Source organism: Lithobates pipiens, unplaced genomic scaffold (assembly GCF_037356315.1).
Source record: "Lithobates pipiens isolate NorthernLeopardFrog02 unplaced genomic scaffold, aLitPip1_a1.2 Scaffold_10, whole genome shotgun sequence".
Classification (NCBI taxonomy): Eukaryota; Metazoa; Chordata; class Amphibia; order Anura; family Ranidae; genus Lithobates; species Lithobates pipiens.
Genome location: NW_027507686.1, coordinates 134,292,983 through 134,310,624, shown reverse-complemented (window position 1 = coordinate 134,310,624; position 17,642 = coordinate 134,292,983). Strand labels below are relative to the sequence as shown.

General features: G+C 42.9%; 1 protein-coding gene across 3 annotated transcripts in view; it reads right to left on the bottom strand.

The window, feature by feature from the left end:
- RPGRIP1L (RPGRIP1 like) overlaps window positions 1-17,642 on the bottom strand; it is a 386,112-nt gene that overhangs the window by 279,862 nt on the left and 88,608 nt on the right. The gene's annotated exons all lie outside the window — the stretch shown is intronic.

Below are 17,642 nucleotides of genomic sequence, written 5' to 3'. Positions count from 1 at the left end.
GCACGGCTTGTCAGGCAGCTAAGTCGCCTGACAAGTCGCCTCTTTGTGAATCTGGACATAAGGTTTCTTCATGTGCAGAGCCCCAGTGGGAGAGCAAAGAGTTTAAATTTCTTATTACTACAAAGGAGACTTGGCCTAAGCTGCAATTCAGATGCACATCTGTCTACCAAGATCCAAGCTGACATGGCTGACAGCTTGAGTATTGTACCAGAAACCCTTCAAGCAGTTAGCAGCCTATTAAAATTAATTTAGGCTTGTAAATAAAATGATACAATGTGAGTATTCTTTCAAAAATAATTTAATTATTTATTTATTAAATAAATAACATTTTTTTAAAGGTCATAAAACTCTTTTTTAGCAAAAATGTATTCATTTTCTAAGGAAAGAATATTTTCCTAACCTCTGAAGCTTTTTTCAGTGCTTCTAGTCCAGAAGTGACATGTACAATTGAGATACAATTATTGGCTCATTTCCTATACAGAAAACAGAAAATAGATCCCGCGCCTCCTAATTTCTAAACTAGGTTCCTAAGATGCTACCCCTTAACTAGGTGAAAAATACTATTTTCTACTAAATTCCAATACTGTAGTCTGACAGTTGGAGATGGCCTAACATGCTGCCACAGACCCCAGGACTAAGGCTCAACAATAAAAGGTCTATTTTCTATGCAGCAGGAAACCCTGCTTAGGCAAAGTTTCAGGGTGTCTGTCACACCACTCTAGTTTACAGGAGAGAAATAGGCATAGGGCCCATCTACTAAAGAATTCCAGTGAAGGAATCCAAAAAACGGCTAAAAGCTTTACATTCTTGAAGCGCTATCATCATCTAATGGAGACATAAATCGGAGGCTACGTGTGTTGACATTTTTAACCTTTTCCATGTGCTTCCTGATCATAGTAGATGAGAGAAGCAATTCCTTAGTTGGCTGTCGGGGGAGAGAAAATATGATTTTTGAGAGGATCTAGTAGATTTCACCTTAAAGCGGGAGTCCACCGGGACTCCGCGTTTTTATTTTTTTTAAAAGCCAGCAGCTACAAATACTGCAGCTGCTGACTTTTAAAATAGTGACACTTACCTGTCCAGCGCGCCCGCGATGTCGGCACCCGAAGCCGATCGCTAGGTCGTCTGTTGGGTCCTGCCGCCGCCATCTTGGGTATGGGAATCAGGAAATGGAGCCTTTCAGCTTAATTTCCCGGTTCCCTACTGCGCATGCGCGAATTGCGCTGTGCAATAAGGACGCTCCCCGCTGCCTCTGGGAGCTGTGCGTTTCCCAGCAGGCAGCGGGGCACTTGCAGGAAGGGGCGGGCACTTGCGGAAAGGGGCGTAAGTTACGCCCCTTTCCACAGAGAGCTGTCCCGGAAGTGGGTGCAGTTACCTGGATTATCCAGGTAACTGCACCCCCTCACCCCTGAAAGGTGCCGATTGTGGCACCGGAGGGGGGGAGGGTTCCGATGAGCGGAAGGTCCACTTTAGGGTGGACCTCCGCTTTAACAGGGAAGAAACTCTATCCTTTGGACTTGAATGATGACTTGTCTTATCCACCTAGCAACGTTGGAGAATGAAGCAGGGAACCCCCTGCGAAGACCCTCAGAAAGCACAAAGAGGGAATGAAATTGCCTAACATAGATGTCAAGGCAGTAGTGATAAATGTCTTAGGGATGTTTTGCAGCAGGACATACTGTAAGAAGGGAAGGGCATTGTCCTGGTTGAGGTAGAAGGAGGAAAACACCTAATGGTTTATAAAGAAAAGAGGCAACTTCATTATTGTGTGGAAAGGTTCTGTACAGGATAAAGTTGCTACCTCAGAGGCCCTCCTCAGAGAGGTGAAAACAACAAGAAAAAACACATTGTATAAGAGGTAACGCAAGAGAATATCCCTAAAAGATTTGGAGGATGGCCTCTGAAGGGCTGAACGAAACAGATTAAGGTCATAGAGTCACAAGAGAAAGTATAGGGGGAGGGGGGAGAAAGGTGTGCAGCACTATGCACAAAGGCCTTAATTAAGGGGTCTCTGGAACAGAATGGCAAAGGCAGAGATTTTTCTTTACTGCTCTGCTTAGGATTTCACGATCCATGATTTAAGTGGTGTGAACGAGTAAGAGGCTTCTCCTATTAAAACGGGGACTTTGGAGGTATATTCATATATACAGTGGTTATAGAAAAGAATCACTTCCCTTTAAAATAATCACATTTTGTTGCTTTAGAGCCTGAAATGAAGACAGACTCAGTGTTTTTTTTTATCCAGCTGTATTTACACATGTATTATTAGTCTTTATGCATGCTGGTTCTATTAAGATTTAAATAAAATAATTGTACTTTTGCATGTAGACCATGAGTTTTTCAGTTTCTTTTTTGCAAACTTAGAGAGATTAAATTGAGTTTGAGAGTCTTAAAAAGGCTTTGATTCTTTGTAAGTTTAATAACTGAATGTTTACCAGTGACTCCCATGTTCCGTGGGGGTGTAAACATTGGGGACCTTGAGGATTTTAATATTTTAGGTTAGTCATTGTATGTCTACGTGAACCTTTTGATCCCCATTTTTTCTCAACCCCTAATTTTGTATACCCATAATTTCATTAATAAAAGAAAACTTTTTTTTGTTGTCTCATTGGTAGTCTGATCAAATATTTAATGAACAATTTACGGTTATTTTTGAATGGTGTTGTTTTATTTTTGAACTGTAATGTATCACTGTTGTCGTTGCGAGAACAATATTTCTAGTGCTAGACCTCCTCTGTAACTTTAAACTGTTGGCCTGTAAAAAAAATTTTAAAGCACTGAAAATGGAGATTTTCAAGTACTGTAGTTTAGCATCATTCCACGACTGTGCACAATTTTAAAGCTTGACACGTTTGGCATACAAAAATAAATAAAAATGGGGTAAATGTTGTGTTTTGCTTCTTTTTTTTAAATTCATTACAGTGTTTTTTTTTTTTCCCAAAAAAATGTGTTTGAAAAATTGCTGTACAAATATTGCAAAATTGCAACAACTGCTATTTTTTTCTCGTGTCTCTTCTTAAAAAAAAAAATATATATATATATATATATATATATATATATATATATATATATATATATATATATATATATATATATATATATATATATATATATATATATATATATATATATTTTTGGGGGTTCTGAGTAATTTTCTAGAAAATTTATTTGTGATGTTTTTGGCTTGGGTGGCAAGTGGTTAACCTTTTTAGCCTGGATATGTGTGTGGAGGATAGGCTATTCCTCACTGTGTTTGAGTCTGCACTACCCATGACATCATTACATCAGGCACAGGGACTCACACAAGGACATTAATCCGCTGCTCCCGCTCAACATATGAGTTAGGGCAGCATCCTTCCCAGTCCCATTTATGATGTCCAGGTTTAAAGGGAAATTCAGCTTCTGATGCAGCTGGTGTGATACCGGCGAAACAAGTCAGACTACTCCTGACCACCATCTGCTATATCCACCTGGCTGGTTTCCTATGATACTTTGGCATGGTTAAAGAATCTTCCCTGTATATGGTAATGGATACAATGCATTCTGAAGACGGATGGCTTCTAAATGAGCATGAACTGATAAATGGACGATATGCCCTTTTGTGTTTTCAATCCAAATTTATTAAAGATTTTCATATAAACAAGAGAAAGCATGGAAACAAAATATTGAGCAGATAGATAACAAATTCAACCTATAACAACAACAAGAAGAGGAAAATCATATCACCTACACCTCTTGAAAAAAATAACTACACGTAAAAGCCAGAGAGCAGAGCTGACCCCACATAGGAGCACATAGGAATTAAATTACAAAGCCAATCAATGCGAGACAGTTAAGGTTGAAGGAAGAAAAGAAAGAAGGAAAAAAAAAAACTTAAAGATTAAAAAAAAAAAAAAAAAAAAGAGAGGGGGTACAAAACAATAAGAAAGGCGGGAGAGGAAGTCAAAAAGAAAAAAACAAAAAAACAACAACACTGCGCACAGACGAAAATACAATACTAAGGAGAGCGACTGATTTTACTTTAACATGCTATGAGGAGGTGTTTCAATTCTTGAGAAAGTCTAAAGACCTTCCAACAGAGTTTGGTGATAATAAACATACTTGCCCGGCTTCCGGTTCCGGCGCCGCATGGAGTAGCTGTCTCTCCTCACAGCTCCCGCAAACCGCCCTCCAAACCGGCCTATAAATTCAGCGTTTTTCACCCCTGCTATCTCCAGCTGTCTTCTCCACGACCCCGGCCACGAGATGGACCGGTTCGTTGAAAAAACCGGGCTGCGATCGTACGTGGCCGCCGCCGCGCGGCCGGCCCCGCCGCAAATCGAGGCCCCGGCTTCGGCCTACATGGATCCGGCCTGTGCGGCCCAGCTCGCGGAGACGGCACCAGCGATGGGGGTAGGGGAACAGCCTGCAGCACAACCTACTCTGAGAGACACACTACCTCAGCAGCCCCAGGCCCCCCCCACCTACACCTGGCCCTGAAACTGCCCATTTTGTGCAGCAGCCTCACATACCTCCACCAGCACAGGATCACCACACTGAACTCCTGGCTCAGGCTGTAGCTGCTCTCCTCTCCCCTATGATTGCTGCATCAGTGGAGAAGGCTGTCAGCTCAGGCATGCAGAAGATTCAAGCCCAGCTAGGGGAACATGCATCTAGATTGAATGAAGCAGAACACCGTATCTCAACTATTGAGGAAGAACTCTACCAGACACAATCTCTGGAGCATGCCCAAGACAGAATGAACAAGTATATACTGGAAAAACTCGATGACCTTGAAAATAGGTCCAGGAGGAGCAACCTGCGATTTGTAGGAATACCCAAATAGCTTCACCAGTCTGCTTTATCAGAACTCTGTGCTCGTCGCATCCCTGAAGCACTGGGTCTGGGAGGCCCATGCACCGTGGAACGTGCACATTGTGTGGGAGCCTTTAACCCTGAGCGCAAATCCCCGCGTCCGATTATAGCCAAGTACCTCAATTACTCGGACAAAGCCGCCATACTGCAGCAATACCGACAGTCCAGATCCCTGCAGATAGACGGAGTCAAAATTCTAATTTTTGCCGACTACTCGGTGGACGTCTCCAAGAAACGCAAAGCTTTCCAGCATATCTGCGCAGAACTCCACCAGCGACAACTCAAGTTCACCCTGGCATTCCCGGCCACTCTGCGGATCAAAACTCCCTCCAGTGAGCAACTTTCCTTTCAAGACCCAGACGAGGCATCATCCTTCTTGAAATTATCACGCTCGGGCTCTCACCTCAGCCCCACACCCAAAGCCCCCCCAATCAACCGAGCCCTGGATCAAAGGAGCCCGCGGAAAGACTCTCCCACGCGCTTCAGGGCCTCACGTCCAACACAGCACGGCTTGACCGCACGTTGAGGGGCAACGATGCCACCGTTGTCCTAACGCACAATCTCTTCTTCTTTGCGGCCATGTATGGCCACCCTTCTTACCTGGCTAAGGTGCACTGAATTTGGACTTTCCCTCCTGGACCGTCCACACCTCTCAGGTAATATCTGTTACCAGTCAAATGACTATGAGGATGCACGTGCCTGCATCCTGATCTTTTTTTCTCTTTTTTTGATATTTTTCTGTTCTTTTTTTACGTACCTCTCATGTTAACTAATACGGTTATATATGTTTCATGACTTTTGAAGGTTATGCTTTTTTTTTACATGTACATGCACATGTCTTCTTCCCCTAGGTATCTCTGTGCAGACCTGTTCAAACGTTATGATCTCCTGCCTGCACTGCCGTTATTCCCTAACCCCTCTCAGAGGGGCGGAAGCCCTCACGTTAGATACGGGGCAGGTTATGGGAGCTGGTCTTCACAGTGATCCCCATGCGGAAAAAAGCGAAGTTGGATAATATATATGTGTTCCTCTGCTTGTTATACATTTGGTTACCGTCCCAGTCCTTCCCCCCCTCCCTCTTTTCCTCTCCTTCTCCCCACTGAGCCTACTACCAGTGTAAATTTACCTGCCACCCCCCCTTTTAAGGTCCTACAGATATGTTTCAGTGTAGGTCACGGCCACCTACTAACCCCAAGCGCCCACACCCCAATAGCTTTACTACTTGTAAACCGTACCCCTGTTATAATCTCACCATGCTGCTGATAGTCTCATGGAATGTGAAAGGCCTTCGTTCCCCTTTTAAAAGAATGAAGGTCCTTCGTCATCTCAAGCGGCTCAAGGCAGATATAGTATTACTTCAGGAGACCCACCTCTCTTCACCCGACTTCGTTCGGATGAAGAAACTCTGGGTTGGAACGGTGTCGGGCTTAGAGGCCCTAGGCCGTAAAGCAGGTGTCCTCATCCTCATTCACAAACATCTCCCATGTAAAATCCTATCTACAGACACGGATACCCAGGGCAGATCTCTATTCGTGTCATAATAATAGGGACAAGGGAAATGGTGATATCCAACATTTATGCCCCAAATAGCCCCACAAAGCAGTTTTTCAATACGCTAACCACTTGGCTACTGCGCCATCCTCAACTTCCCCAGGTCGTTGGGGGGATTTTAATTCCGTGATTCACCCGCTAGATAAATCCCTGAAACTGCATCTTATCCCATCCCCGACTCCCTCTAACGCCACAATGCTAGCAGCGACAATGGAATCCCTACATCTCCATGACGTATGGCGGTTGCACCACCCGACTGACAGGGAATTCTCCTTCTACTCACACCCACACAATGTTTTCACCAGGATCGATTACATATTCTGCTCCCACGATCTACTCCCCTTAATCCCGGAAGCGGAGATTCACGATATTGCTATCTCCGATCATGCTCCCATATCCGTGTCCCTAGAGACCCCTGACATCCACCCACATCCCAAAATCTGGCGTTTCCCCTCCTTCCTCCAACATAACGCGGATTTCCAAACATACATTGCAAAAGAATGGCGGCTTTGCACACAAATGAATGCGGACCACGTTGATAACCCAAACCTGTTATGGGATGCGGGGAAAGCTTTCCTTCGGGGACGCATCATTTCTTATGCATCTTCCTTCAAAAAGAACGCACACCTCAACTACAACACCTCCAGTTCCAGACTCCATCAGGCTCAACGAGCACTCTATACCCAAGACACACATGAAAACCGGACTGCTTGGCAAATAGCCAAACAGTCGTTTGACACCTGGGCCGACACCCTGAAATCAATTAAGAGAGCACACTTCGATGCCACTCTCCACTAATTTGGGAACAAAGCTGGCAAACTGCTAGCCTGACTTTGCAAGGGACCCTACCGCCTGACTATCATCCCCGCTATCCGGGAGCTGGATGGCTCTATCACAACCACGCAAAACGGCATAAATTCGGCCATGCTGCGCTATTATTCTGCACTATATGCTGCCGACCCCATCGACAAGCCCACGGCACACAACTTCCTAGACAAATTGAAACTGACCCAAATATCCTCATCTCAACTAGATTCTCTTAATGCCCCCATCACTCTTACGGAAATAACCAACACGATCCGTAATCTAGCCTCCTCTAAAGCACCCGGCCCAGATGGTCTAACAGGCGAATTTTACAAATCTCTAAACTCGCTCCTGGCACCCACGCTTGAAAATGTTTATCAACACATATGGTCAGGTGGCCCCTATTTACCCACGGGTAACCAGGCAATAGTTAAATTACTAGAAAAGAAGGGGAAGGACCCTAAAGAACCTGGCTCATATAGGCCTATCTCACTCCTAAATCTCAATGTCAAAATCCTTTCCAAAATAGTAGCCACGAGACTAGCTGATATCATCCCTTCTCTGATCCATCCTGCCCAATCAGGCTTTGTGAAGGGCAGAACGGCAACGATCAATATCAGAAAAGTGATGATGGTACTGGAACACATCAGATGCAACCCTAATGGGGACTTTGCTATTATTACTCTTGATGCCGAAAAGGCTTTTGACAACGTGAGTTTCGAATGGCTTTCCATGGTTCTGAGTAAAATGGGATTCGCTGGTCCCTTTCTCCATCTCATAAATTCCATGTACACCTCACCAGCAGCTAGACTAGTTGCGGCCGGCCTCCTGTCCAACGAGTTCCGTTTACATAAAGGCACGAGACAGGGCTGCCCCCTATCCCCTTTCCTATTCAATTTAGCTGTAGAACTACTTTCCAGATATCTGCTAACAGTAGCCCCGATCCATGGCATAAAAATAGGGGAGCAGGAATTGAAGACCTCTCTTTTTGCAGACGATGTCCTCATTTTCTCCGCCAATCCTTCCACAGACAGGCCCACGATAAAATACACTTTCGATCAATTCAGAAACTGTTCTGGATTACGCATAAACTACTCCAAAAGCGAGATATTGCCCCTTGGCCTTCTCCCTCCTCCGGCATGGGCTCAAAAATCCATCTTATACACGATAGCAAAGTCGCATATTACCTACCTAGGAATCAAGATAGGGAAACTCCCTTCCTCTCTCTACCATCTGAATTACCCTCCCCTCTTGCCAAAATTACCCTGGAACTGGAGAACTGGATGGATCTGCCCCTCTCGCTCCTGGGAAGATGCCACTTGGTAAAAATGGTCAGTTTCGCACGCCTGCTGTACCCCCTCCAAACGATACCTTTACTTATCAGACACAAAGATTCCAAAACTTTGAACTCTGCAATATCAAAATTTCTATGGCAAAACAAACTACCACGCATAGCCTTTTCAAAACTCCATCTTCCCAGGACCGAAGGTGGTATTAGTCTTCCAAACCTTAGATTGTATAACCTAGCTTGTCTTCTGCGGGTAAGCCTGGATTGGATAACCCAAAAATCCCAATGCTCCAACTATCAGCTGGAAACTGCAATGGTCCACCCCTACTCCCTTACAGCCCTTCTTCACTGTAAATGGAAATCTCTACCAACTCCGCATCAGCATAATCTTTTGTTAAGAGACACAGCTATTGCCTGGAGGGAGGTGAGGAAAAGCCTCACTCTCCTTTCATTTCCAAATTCCTCCCGATTCAAGGAAACCCGAGTTTCTCCCCGGGTCTGGAACGCCAGCCCTATGATATGTGGCGTCAAAAGAGTCTCGATACCTTCTTCTCCCTGTGTGATCCTGAAACCGGTCGGGTAGCATCATTTAGTTCCCTAGCCGCCAAATTTTCTCTCCCAGATGCTTCTGCTTTCCATTATAGTCAATGTAGCAGTTTTCTTTCTTTTCTTCGCAAAACCTGCAGGAACGACTCCACGAGATTTACTTCATCATTCCTTGAGACACTCATACAAAAGGGCACCTACAAAATCTCCGACATCTATAAACCTCTACTTTTAAAAACAATTCCATCTCTGGCTTCATCCTCAATGTCAAATTGGGCAAAAGACTTTCCAGATGAAGACATAGTGGACAAGATCTTTCAAGGCCTTAACTCCGTATACAACCTGGTTCCCAACGAATCTTGGAGGGAAACCCAGCTGAAAATCGCTCACCGTGCACATTCCCTTTCTCCCGGCCTCCCACCTCCGTTCAGCCTCCGCCTTATTGTGCCCACGGTGCCAACAACCTAAGCCTTCTCTCACGCTCCGCTACTGGACTTGCTCCTTTATCTGCTTTTTGTGACCAAATCCTGGCATATGTATTTCAGATTACATTGCTAAAGCTTCCCAAAGACCCCCTACTCCTTATCTTCAGGCACTGGGACCCTACATTACTTCTTTGGTACACCGTTCAGAGCCCACCAGGCAAGGACTGAGCCTTGATCTGCCTCCTGCTAGCAAGAAGGGCCATACTAGCCAAACCCTCCATCTCCCAGGTCAAAAGGGATCTCCTACAGCTTCTTTTTCGTGACAAAGTTAACACCAATCTGGCCCACCAGAAAGCCTTACAACGCTTCCACAACAGATGGGACCTTTTCATTATGGCGCAGCTTACTCCTCAAGAACGTACACACCTCGATAAACTTACCTTTGTCTACAATGGACCTTACCAACTATAACCCTCTTTGCTACTTGATAACTATCTATAATAGAACAACAAAATTGGGCTCCCCCCTCTTTCCCCCACCCCCCCTTACAGCTTTTCTTTTCAATTGCAGAACACCTTGTTCTCCTTCCGAGGTTAATTTAGTGCCTTATGATTGGCAGATCCATCCAGCCATGTCTTCCTCGTGTGCTTCTGTTTTGTTAGGGAGAGGGGTACTCTCCATTTAGATTTGAGATATTTGTGCTTATACACCACTGCGTGACCTACTTTGATATTTTATATGACTTGTATGCTATACGAAAAACCCTTTGTACTTGCTGATTATGTCACTCTGTGATGCACTCTTTTTCAATAAAATTTTATTAAAAAAAAAAAAAAAAACATACTTGCCAAGTTCACGTGAATTAAGAGCCTCCACGCACTCAAATATGGTCTATCTCGGAAACCTATTCGAAAAGAGTTGGAGCCTGGGTTGATTTCCAATGGAGAGCGGTAACTGCCTAGGATGCAGTTATAAAATGCTGTAATATGTATTTCTTAATATGTTTGAGAGTACCAGGAATAACAGAGCAGTGCTATCTGGGGAGGGTTCAGTATAGTCACATCAGTAATTTATGTGTACACCTCCAAGATGGAGTTCCAGAATGTACAGGAGGGCAGGCCCACCAAATGTGGGTCAGGGTACCCTGACTCTGCTGACAACACCAGCAGACATCAGTCAAAGATGGATAGAGATGATGAAGAAAGGTTGAGCTCCTGTACCATCTAGATAGTAATTTGAAGCTAGTCTCATGGGCCCTACTGGCTAAAGATAAATGGTAAGTATAAATGATTTATTTCAGTCTTCTGATAAAAATGAAATATCAAGTTCAGTTGCCCAGCAGTCTATGAAATCAAGAAGACCTGGATGAGTGCAACACACAAGAATGTTATAAACCACTGAGAGACTACAATCAGGCATGGAGTCTCGAAATAGCAGATACTCTTGCTTGGGTCCCTAACCAATAGATCCCTATTAGGTAAGGAGCAGAAAAAAAGGACAACTGACTATATTCTAACCAATGAGAAATGGACATAGAATAGGGATGATTGAAGAAATGGGGGTACTGTCCCATCACCTAAACTCTGAACCAGCTGGTGGGACTCAGACTTATGTCAAGTCAGAAATGTTGTGTGGAACCAAGGCAGTGGAAACTTTACAGTCTCAAAAAGGGGGGGGGTCATAGGCCCCACAGAAGATAAAAGAGAGAACCTGTCCATGTATCTATCCCAAAGGTGAAGATGTTGCAATGTAAGATTAAGGAGTGGGGGAGAACCAATTTTTAAGGCAGGTTCAAATCAGGGAAGTGCTTGGAGGTCACATGGGGAGATAGCCTGTTTTATAGAGACCCACTGCTTAACAGAGCTGCTGTGAAACCAGTTGACCACTCTGGTCAAAACTGCAGCAGCATGATAAAAATAAAGGTCTGGGTCTTCAGCTCCACCCTTACATTTAGGAAAGGATAAAAAAAAAAAAAAAATGTGCAGTCACCGTTTCTAATTCCCCCAGATATAATTAGTAAATTCACAGATTTAACCACTTCCCACCCGGCCAATGCACATATACGGCCGGGTGGGAGCCGTCTACTCCTGATAGGACGTTCAGGAACGTCCATCAGAAGGAGCGGGATCGCGCGCGCGCGTGCCCGCGCAGCGGCGCCATCCCTATGCGCCCGTGTCACCCGGACACGGCGTATCTCAGATCGGCAGGAGGGCTCTGTGATTGGCCCTCCTGATCACATGACGGCCGTGTCCAATCACGGCCATCATGTGATGTAAACAAACAGCCGGTTGCTAGGCAATCGGCTCCTCCTCTCCTCACACAGAAGTCATCGCTGAGGAGAGGAGAGCAGATCGCTGCAGCCGGCTGATGATCAGTAAGTATGAGCTGTTTTTTACAGCTTTTTACTCACTGATCACCAGTCTAGTGTACACACAAATCACCACACAGTAAACACACCACACAGTATAAACACAATGTCCCCACACATGTCCCCAAAACATACATGTCCCCAAATAATAAAAACACATGTCCCTAATAATAAAAACATGTCCCCCACATATGTCCCACTAAAATCACATGTCCCAATGATTATCTGCACACATATGTACGTGATCACCTGCACACATATGTACATGATCATTTGCGTACATATGTCCGTGATCACACAAACCAATTATTATACACTTAACGGATTTTTTTTTACCAAAAACATGTAGCAGAATACATTTTGGCTTAAATTTATGACAAAATTTGATTTTATTGGATTTCTTTTAAAATAGAAAAAAGAAAATATTGTTTTTTTTTTCCAAATTTCCGCTTTTTTGCGCTTATATCGCAAAAAATAAAAAACGGAGTCGTGAATAAATACCACCAAAATAAAGCTCTATTTGTGCAAACAAAATGATAAAAATTTAATTTGGGTACAGTGTAGCATGACTGCGCAATTGTCACTGAAAGCGATAGAGCGATGAAAGCTGAAAATTGGGCTGGGAAGGAAGGGGGCGAAAGTGCCCTGTATTGAAGTGGTTAAAAAATAAACATGATACTTTAATAGGTATTGTCTGAAAAACAAAAGAAACATGGAGCAATATCCATTTTTAAAATGTTAATTATTTCAAACAAAGAATAAACCGTTTGATCATGTGACCTAAGGCCAGTGGGGGTCTGCTGTAAAAGGGGAGTGTATTTTAAATGCATACAGTTAAGCAAGATCAGTGGGGATATGAACTCCCAAATATTTGATAGCTGAGGTACAGATGTTGGACTTGAGTTGGGGATAACGCAATGTTAAGAATCTATGATTTAGGCAGTTTAACCTTGAAATGACTATATAGACTGAATGGTGAAGCTCAGTTTCAAGGAGCCATTAACACAGACCCTAGTATTTGGTTTAGAATATAAAGCAAGATTTTTCTACAGTAAAGAAGGACCCATTCCTATTTGTATGGGCATTTGTCTAAGAAATAACTAGCTAAACCGGTCAAATGACTTCTCCACATCTAGAGAAATAAGGCAAGATGGGATATTTGCTACTTGGGCATGGTTATAAGTAACAAAGTTTTGAGAGTGTTTTCTCTCGCTTCCCTTTCCTTAACAAGCCCACCTGGTCTATATGTCTAAGCATCGATAAAAGAGGCTTCACTTTGGCATATAATCTCAAGTCCACACCAATAAGTGAAATAGGGCAATAGCTGGAACTTAATGATGGATCCTGTCCTGTTTTGAAATAAGAGAGTTTGAGACAAAAACTGAGTATCCTCAGAAATTAAATTAACGACCTTTAGTAAAAACAGAGAAAGATGTCCCTTACAAGTTTTATAAAATTTAGGGGGTGAACCCAGCTGAGCCCGGGCTTTTACCAGAGGAAATAGAGGCCACAGCAGACAAAAGCTCTTCCATGGTGAATTGGTATTCAAGAGAGTCTCTCATAGTCTTATCTAGAGTAGGTGGCGAGCATAAGCGTCACAATCTGTGGAGGAAGGAGATAAATTATACAGAGACTAGAAAAAATCCTGAAATGTTTTCAGGAGCAATGGAGATGAAGTAGTAAGGTCACCCCCATGTGTCCTAATACTGGGAATGTAGGCTTACAAAGTACATGGTTGCAGGGAGTGAGCCAAAAGCCTATTACATTTGTTCCCATACCTATATCTGCTAAAAGAGATCCGCTCACATTAATTGTGACGGGCAACTTCATATAACTATAAGTGAGATGATCTAGTGGAGGAACTGCCGGCCATCGGTACAGGTGAAGGAACCAATTTACGTTGAGTTTCCAAAGAGTGACAGTTATGGAGAGTGTCCTGTGCAGCCTGAGAATGTTTCTTTTTAAGTTTTGCACCATGTTGAATGAGGACCCCTCCATGTGACAGCTTTTAAAGCTTCCCACTGCGAGGGTAAAGAGGTCTCATCACTTTGATGATCAAACAAAAAATTATGAATTGTATCTATTACCGCTTGATTGCAGGTCAGGTCTGCTAGCAAAGAGTCATTAGAGCGCCAAGTCCATTTGGTTCGCTGGGCTTGAGGAACATACATAGTGAAAAATTTAAGGAAAGGTCAGACTACAGGAAGGACCCAATATCCACTGAGGGTTCTATTGCAAAACATGGGAGTGATGAGCCAAAGAAAAATAGGTATAGTTTTTATCTTTCGGATGAAAAACCCTGCAAAGATCAACTAAACGGTAGTCATGGAGTTGTTTCTTAAACATATTTAATTGTCTGTATGGCACATGTATACGTTGAGAAGAAGAGTCAAAGGCAAGGATCTAGAACCAGGTTGAAGTCCCCCCTACTATAGTTGTGCCTTCTGCAAAATCTGCATAAAAGGTGGAGGTATTGAGCAGCAGCTAACACTTGGTTTCGGTTTGATATGTACAAATTTGCAAAGGTTCTTCCCCAAAGAGTAAACTTAAAAAAACAGATAACGACCATCAGGGTCAGTAACACGATCCACAAGATGAATGGGGAGATGGCAGGAATGGTCTCTTTGCCTTAGAGGAAGGAAATCTACTGTGAAACCATCACGTATAGTATTGATGTTACAATGAGTTACCGTATATACTCGAGTATAGGTCGACTCGAATATAAGCCGAGGCCCCTAATTTACCACAAAAAAAACTGGGAAAACTTATTGACTCGTGTATAAGCCGAAGATGAGACATGCAGCAGCTACTGTTACAGCTTAAAAGAGTGGAAAAGAGGGTCAACAATGCCCATCTGCTCCCTGTGTACCTCCCTGTGTCCATTGCAGCCTACCTGTGTCCTGTGCATGCCTTCGTGTGCCAATCTGCAGCCTCTGTGTCCTTCTGCAGCTCTGTGCCCATCTGCAGCTCCGTGTGCCATTTTGCACCGATCAGCATGTATCAGCATGTCATAAAAACATAGAGCGGGCATTCCAGGATTCAAAAGCCGCACCTCTCCTCCTCGTCTGTGACAGACGGCGGCCATTCCACTGTTCAAAAGCCACGCCTCCCTGTCTGTGATAGGCGGAACACTCAATTTCCCAGCAGTCAGTGTTCCGCCTATCACGGACATCCTCTCATCCTCGTCCGTAGTATGAGGATGAGCGGATGTCCGTGATAGGCGGAACACTGACTGCTGGGAAATTGAGTGTCCCGCCTATCACAGACAGGGAGGCGCGGCTTTTGAACAGTGGAATGTCCGCCGTCTGTCTGCACGACATGCTGATCAGGTAGGCAGATGGCGGTGACTCGAGTATAAGCCGAGGGGGGCACTTTCAGCCTAAAAAAAGGGGCTGAAAATCTCGGCTTATACTCGAGTATATACGGTATATGCTCAGAATAAAAATGGGTCTCCTGGAGGAGAACAAGATCAACTTGATTTATCCAAGGAACACAGGATTTGACCTTGCTTAGATTGGTTGTTAATCCCATTAGCATTGCAGGAACAAATCCTGAATGGTGTAGACTTAAGTTCCCTGGGTGGCATGTCCGGTGGGAAAAAAAAAAAAAATAGGCCTACAAACCAAACTAAAACAAGAGGCAAAAAACATACATGTTGTCCTGGGGTAGGTCCCCTGCCCATCTCAGCCCAAAAATTAAATAGCAAGAGTGGGGGGGGGGATGGGGAGGCACCCCAGGCAACCTAAATAGAGGGGGAGGGAAGACAATGGGATATATGTATTGTATGTGAGTTGTGCAAGCATGACCCCTATCATAAGGTGTGCATTCCAGTCAATACATTACATACGATTATTGCCCAAATCATACTAAAAAGGAAAAAGGAAAAGGAAAAAAAAAAAAAAAAGAAGAATGCAGAGGTTCCAATAACGACCAAAATTCTTATGAATTAAGCTATTATAAATTATAATATATATATATATATATATATATATATATATATATATATATATAGATATAAATATAGATATATATATATATATATATATATATAGATATAGATATAGATATAGATATATAGATATAGAGCTACATACAACCAAGGCACCCATACATGAAGCGAAACCCAGCCGCCCCCTTCTGAACTGACCAAATAACGTTCCATGCTTGATTGGCCCAAGACATTTCCAACAGTGCATATTAATTCTACCATTTATTTTGAAGGTCTATTCTGCATGCATTAAGGAAAGAAGAGAAAGGATTAAAAAAAAAATCCTACATAAAGTTCTTAAATAAAGTAAAATTCAATTTTGTTCCGCTAAATACATTCCTAATTACTATTTATAGCATCCTACAGTATCTTTCTGAATACCAAGAAACATTTTCCTTAAATGTACAGTATACTCTGATTCATTTGACTGATTCGTTCGACTACCCTATCCTGAGTCAGAGTATCCCCGCAAAAGTCCCCGCATAGAATTACAGGGATTATCTAGATGGACTTCCAAAAAAAATGTTAAATAAAAAAAATAATAATAATTAATAATAATCTGAGGATTTTTGGTAACTGTAGGGATATAGTAAGCAGGTTCAGACTATCCATATATAGCAAGCTCATGTCCCTGGTGCCCCATCAAGTTGATCCTACAGATACTAACATGTTTTATAAACTTGGGGGTTATGACAGCATTTATGCCATCTATGATGTGTAACAGATTGAGATCTTTTTTCTGCTGCAGAGTCAGTCCAGCCAAGCAGCAGTGTTCTGGCAAGTACATCGGATCTAATACATGTTGGGAGCTATTTTGATACATGTGATTCTATTTCCATGGGTCACATATATGTCATGGAAATAGGCTGGATATGTTTTTTGTGCTTTTCTTCTTGATAAAAATGATTTCTATTTAACCCCTTGTTAATCCTTTGTTTAAAACTATTAGTCCCCCCTAATACCTTCTTCACCGTCTCCTCTTAACTATTATTTTCCTGCTATTTTTTGTTCTATTTTTCTAACATTTGTTATTTCAACTTTTATTTGATCCATTTGTACATAACTTTGCAATGCTTTTTACTGAAATTATAATTTTAGTTTAATTTTTAATTGGGCAAATGATAGAATAACATTTAACATGTTTATCCACAGTAAAACATTTTTTTTTTATAAACTAAACAGCAGAAATAAAAGTATGTTTTTACTTATGGGTTGGGTTTTTGTCTGTCAATTGCATATAAACTATATTTTTTATGCATTTAAACAACAATTTTTAAAATAATATGTGTTCCCTGGGGACAAACCAAAATTTGCGATTTTTGTTAATTTTGGCGATAACAGTTAAAGTGACATCTCCTTAACATGGGTACAGACAGCGATAAAGCCTGACAGGTTTTCTAATTCCTCTCCACTGCTGGCTCCAAGGAGCTGTACAATGAGGCTGATTAGTAAATGGGGGTACAGCTGACTGCATTGTCATCAGTGGTTTGCCCCATTCTGCATTCTTCCCAGCCACCAGAAGATTGGCCCAGTGTGATGTGAAAGATATTTAGCATCCCTGACTTAAGGTTATTGAACCACTTGTCTGTGATCATGTGGATCTTCCTGCCTACAGCATAGTTCAAAGACATGTTACATTCCAAATGCCGGTGGTGGGTAGGGATGGCTTTCTAGGAAACATATTGAAGGCTGGGAACCTGCTACCGTAGCATAGCACAGGCAATAAATACTGTATGCTTTGGGGGGGGGGGGGGGGGGGGTGATTCTGCAGTGCAAAGCCAGCAAGCTTGAATTAAGATTCTGGGCATGGGGAGGAAT